Below are 5991 nucleotides of genomic sequence, written 5' to 3'. Positions count from 1 at the left end.
ATGCTCTTTGCATAGCCGACTAGTTGCTTTCTTCGCGTTCAGTGGGTTTCTTACAGAGACACTGCGCTATTATGTTAAGTTTACCTTACATTAACGCTCCTGTGCTAACTCAAGTCGTCTCAATTTCAACGACTCGCGTGCAAAAGCTTTGGTCAGAATTTTTGTAAAGAGATTTTAGCAATTTCCCATTCTATTAAGAAAAAATACGTACCTTTTAAAATCTGAAAATTAAACTTTTATGCTCTATCCATCCATCACCTTACAAACGGTGATACAAGAGACTCCCACTAAGCCGTTCTTTACTGGCTCAGGCAAAAAGCAGGCATTCACTGCCAACAATGAATAATTTAGTGGTCTCAAGAGTACTATGAACTCTTAAGATTTAAAAGTCAACTTCACATAAGGCAACCTATGTGCGCGAATAATATAACATATTCGTATTCTCAGTCTTGGACTGGAACTAGCTTGCAATGGAGGCTAATGCGGGGAAATACATTATCACGTTTGAAAAGATTTCTCCGCATTAGCCTCCATTTCAAGCTAGTTCCAGTCCAATACTGAGAAGACGAGTATAGTCTATTACTGATCGTCATCCAAGCTCATTGTTTTCTGTCTGCATTATATCACCGGATGCCGAGAGAAAAATAGTGCAAACTAAGTGTGAGAAAAACGGATGCCGTCTTTTTTGCTCGGATTAGGAGTTGCTTGCTGAAGCATTCTACAAGAAAAATCAAAATCACGGTTAATCGACGTTTCGATGTATCAAAAATCATTCTCAAGATTGAGGTCCTTTATGATAATGTCAAAGTTGTTCAGGCAGAGTTGAAGATTTTGAATATCTAATATGCGCATTCCACAGTGCTTGATGTTATGCACTGTGTAATGCGCATATTAGATATTCAAAATCTTCAACTCTCTCTTAACAACTTTGACATTAGCATAAACGACCTCAATCTTGAGAATGATGTTTGACACATCGAAACGTCGATTAAACGTGATTTTAATTTTTCTTGTCTTTTTTGGTGACAGGGAATTATCAGGGGTAATCTGACACGTGCTATATCGGCACACAGCATTATTAAAATACGGCGGCAGCATTATTAAAATTAAAACAAGCTGCATTATTAAAAATAATGCTGCGTGCTTTTCATGCATATATCCACTAGTGAAGCACTTTCCCCCATATTTTTTTATGACTATCTGTCTCACTGGATAAAGAATTAACCAAAGCCAACAACATTTTCGTGCACATCCGCCTCTAATACTTCAAGGACTAAAGTTTAAATAAGGTATACGTTCACAAACAGCAACATTATCCTTTGAGCATTCCAATCCCCTTTACTCGTCGACACACCCATTCTTTGATTATAGATGACGTCACAGCGGCCATGTTGGTGAAAGGGACAATAGAGCGTTTTCACATGACGTCACGGAGGCCATGTTGGTGTTCCAAAACAAAGGAATGGCGGCCATCATGGTGTAGCAAACTAATCCTCCGAGAATTGAACTCTATTTTATGCAAATATTTTCTTTTGTTTCAGTAATCCAATATGGCTGCTGGTCACGTGAGTGAAAACGCTCCATAGCGAAAAAGTCTTTTGGGAAGTTGACTCTATTATTATGCAAAACTTAAGCTACATTTTTTTATTGTTTTGGCACCACCATGACCGTCTTATCACGTGAGTGCAATCAAAGAATTCCTTTACAACAATAAGATCCGATTAAATATAACGACGCAAAACCAATGGAATTGCAAAGACTGAAAGTAGTACTTTCCATCCTGTTCCTCCGATTTAGCAGCAAATGTTGACTGCGTAAGAAACAATTCTTCATCCGAACTGCTTTCCCTGCAGCTTTCCGCCTTCGTTCCACACGACAATGAGTTGACTTTCCCAAACAACTGTGCTTGTCTAGCAATATGCAAATTGACATCTACCTTGACAAACAAACTGTCGAAAACTCGTTAGTGGTTGCATTTTTCACTTGTACATGTCATGTTGTGGGAGGTGCGGTGGACTCATGGTTTGAGTGCTTGACTCCGGATCGAGTGGTCCGGGTTTGGGTCCTGGTGCCTCTCTCTACCCAAGTGTGTAAATGGGTACCGGCGAAAATGCTGGGGGTAACCCTGCGATGGACTAGCATCCCATCCCGGGGGGAGTAGAAATACTCCTAGTCGCTTCATGCTATAGAAACCGGAGATATGCGGCGGCCTGATGGGCCTTTCTAGGCTCGTAACAGAGACTTTACCTTTTACATGTCATGTTCTTCTTTTACGCCAAAGATCTCTCAGGATCCGTAGACGCACTCTGATTCTGGTGGATTATTCTTAATTCTCTTATCTCGGAAAGTCTAATAGCTTGCGATGGCGTACTGCATGTCCATTCACAGATACCTTTTATCTAACTTCTCCGTAGCCTACCACGCCATCTGTTTCCAGGGACTCGTCCAAGCATGATGGTGTTAGCCAAACTAAGCTCACTGGGATGTCTCGTGACATGGTCGTAGAATTCCATTTTCCTTTCCTGTGCAATTTGGATTAGGGGTTTCTGTACTCCAGCTAAGCCTTCCACCTGTTCTTTCACTGACTCATTTGTGCGTCTGTCCCTCCACGAGATGCCCAGTAATCTTCTATAGCACTTAAATTCAATTGCATTGATCTTCTTTAAAACCTCTTCACTGCATGTCCAGGATTCGCATCCGTGAAGTAAAACAGGAATCACAATCGATCGCAATGATCTCAATTTCACCGCGAAGCTAATTTTTTGGCTTTTCTTCAATTTATGCATTTTTACTAAAGACGACATGGCCATTGATGCTCCTATCTTTACCTCATTTGTCGATCTACCTGTATCAGGCATATTACAACCCAAATACTTAAACTACTTGACTTGCTCCAACTGCATCCCAGACAACTTAACAGGTGTTTCTAATGTTTCAGGTGCTTTACCTATTACAAAGGTCTTACTTTTCTCTGCACTTATAATCTCCATTCTGAATCTCGTCGACTCTGTGTTCAATCTATTGGTAAGGTCCTGTAGTTCACTGCTGTTGTCAGCTGTGATTAAAGCAATGTCATCAGGGAATCGAAGGTAATTCACCAGCAAGCCTTGAATACAAACGCCACCAGCGAGTTCTTCGACTGATCTGCTTACAATCTCCTCCAAAAATACCTTGAAAAGACTTGGCGACAAAACACACCCTTCTCTCACCCCAACGCTACATGGGAACTTCTCGCTAAATTTCGTTCCGACCCTCACTTTGCTTGTTGACTTCGTATAAAGTTGCTCAAGTGCTCTCATAATGTTCTCATCTATCCCATATTTCCTGAGAACTGCTCATATGGCATCATGCCATACGGCTATCAAATGATTTTCTGTAGTCGACGAAATTCAAGAATACTTTTGAGTCGTGTTCGATGTACTTTTCGCACAATATTCTGTGATTGGTTACTTGCTCCGCTGTGCCCCTTCCTGCTCTAAAACCTGCCTGGCAATCATCCAACAGAGATTCCACAGTTGGTGAAATTCTCTTTTGAAGGATCTTTAACATTACTTTACTAGCATTACTGCAAGTGCAATTGTTCTATGGTCAGCACACTTAAACGACGCCTTCTTTGGGATTGGAATCAGGATTGACGTTGTCCAGTCTGCAGGCCAAATTCCGGTTTTTAGAATTTTGTTGCAAATGTCCTGCAGTATCTCTATAACTTCCCCTCCACCATACTTAAGGAGCTCTCCTTAGATGTCATCCACCCCATAGGATTTGTTGTCTTCTAGACTTCTCACAGCTTCTTTGACCTCAGCCTTAATAATCGGCGGAGCTGTTTCATTTGGTGCTGCAGCACTCTTCAAGATGTGTAGTATTGTGTCATCCTCAGCTCCTCACATTACTCTTTCCATCTCCCTAGAACATCTTGAACGTCATTTAACATCTTCCCATCCCTGCCTTCACTGATAGTTGTTGCGTTTCTACTCTTGTCGCAGTAAGCTTTTTGACAGTCTCATAGGCTTGCTTTGGGTTTCTATGAAGATTATTCTCAATAATCTCGCATTTCTCGTTAATCCATGCACCTTTCTTTCGCGTTTCTTATCTCTTTCTTAACAGCTTTGTTTGCCTCTTTATACCTTAGTTTCCATATCTTGAACATAGGCGTTGTTGCTTGCAAGCAACAACGCCTATGTTCACGTTGTCTTGACCAACCTTTGCAGGATATTTTCTATTTTAAAGTTTTTTATGGTGTGGTCACGATCTATTTTGATCCAACGTAGAGCAAGTTTTGATCGTACACGGTTTTTGCAGTGGTTTAATCCTTAAAAAGTTCCATATCTTCATCACTCAGATTTATTTTTCATTTCAATTTCCTTCTGTTGTCGCATTATCTAACATTTTGGTCGTGATCCATGGCTTCTTTGCAGTCTTCTTTTTACCAATAACTGTGGCCGCAGCTTGATTCATGACTTCTTTAAATTAGTCTGTTTGTTCATTCACACCGCTTACAAGTAATAATGATGCAGATTTGCCACCTATTTGTGCTTTCAACTGTTTGGCAATGTTGGGGTACACTCATGAAAACAATAACTTATGTCCCCGTTACCTTCAATGAAAAAAATCCATTGAACGTCATGGATTGTTTGATTTATTGTTTTCCACAAAAATACAAAGGGGCGGCGACTTTTGGTGATATAATAACAGGGCGGCAGAAAACCATGGGTTTAGATGACGATCCATAATTACAATAGGCCTATGGCCTCAGTTGCCTGCCGTGATAATATCCGATAATGCTACTTGCCTCAGTAATTATCTATTAACTAATACACAGAAGCAAGCTTGCAATTAAAAAATATTGCTCCATTATTGGCCAAAAAAACGAAAAAAACAGCTCAAGAGTTGCCCAAATATGCTCAAAAGTGATCAAAATGTAAAACAGGGCTATTAGGAATAGGAAATAGGAAAAAGTACTGAAAAGGAGGCCCGGAGCGAAATATGGAAAGACAAAACTGAGAGTGTGCATGCCTATGGTTATAACAAGAGGCTACAACTAGCCTGTACTAGGGCCTAAAAAGTACGGTCGTGTTTGGTTAATTTAGCACTAAAGAAAAGAAAAGAGGGAAGTATCTCCTTCTTACACACCAGACTTACATTGCGCTTCTCATGAGGGTGGAATGTGCATGTAGTCAATACCCGAACCCAGATTATCTTCATTATGGTGGTGGCAATGACCACAGAACCACATAAAGGAGATGAAAGTAGTGTATTTACTCTAAAATGGTTAAACACATTGTTTTTCTCTGATCTATGGGTATTTTTGCTCTGTATTTGAGAACAGTTTAAGATTCGAGATGTGGTTACAGAACCTCCGAAATGACTCATCGAAATATCTTTAGCAGAAAAAATGAAAGAGAAACGAGGGTGAGATGTCAAAACATCTTTCCAATATGACTGACTTTTCGTGCAGTGGTGCACGTAAGGTCACTTTGTCACGAACGCGACAAGTAAAGATGTACACTTTGGTAGTTAAAATGAAATATCTTGACACTTGAAAATACTTTGTTAATTCATTCATAGTCAAGTTCACTGAGAATGGCCATGCCAAATGGATCCATAGCATGAGAATCAAATATCTTAAATATACCATTTGTAATAACAAATACTCAAACTAATGCATCCAATTGTCAAAATAAAAGAATTATAATTCTCTGTGATCAAATTTTGGAAAGCACTCATCAAAGACATACAGTAATAAAAATCTATTGTGCAACTTCAATGTACATTACCAGTATAACTTGGATTGTATTGAATCTGAAATGTTGTGTTGAATGTATGTCTCGATAAGCTTGATAAAGTAGTGTAGAGTTCAATTCACGTCCTCCAGGAAGAACACATTTGTCTTCGAAACGCAAGGCATTGTGGTCAAAGGCGCAAGGAATTGTGGTTATGCGTGAATGGAGTAATTAAGATTCGCTCCTCGTATCCTCAAACTATAAATAGTTT

Source organism: Montipora capricornis, chromosome 6, assembly GCF_036669925.1.
Source record: "Montipora capricornis isolate CH-2021 chromosome 6, ASM3666992v2, whole genome shotgun sequence".
Classification (NCBI taxonomy): Eukaryota; Metazoa; Cnidaria; class Anthozoa; order Scleractinia; family Acroporidae; genus Montipora; species Montipora capricornis.
This window is presented reverse-complemented; position numbering follows the sequence as displayed.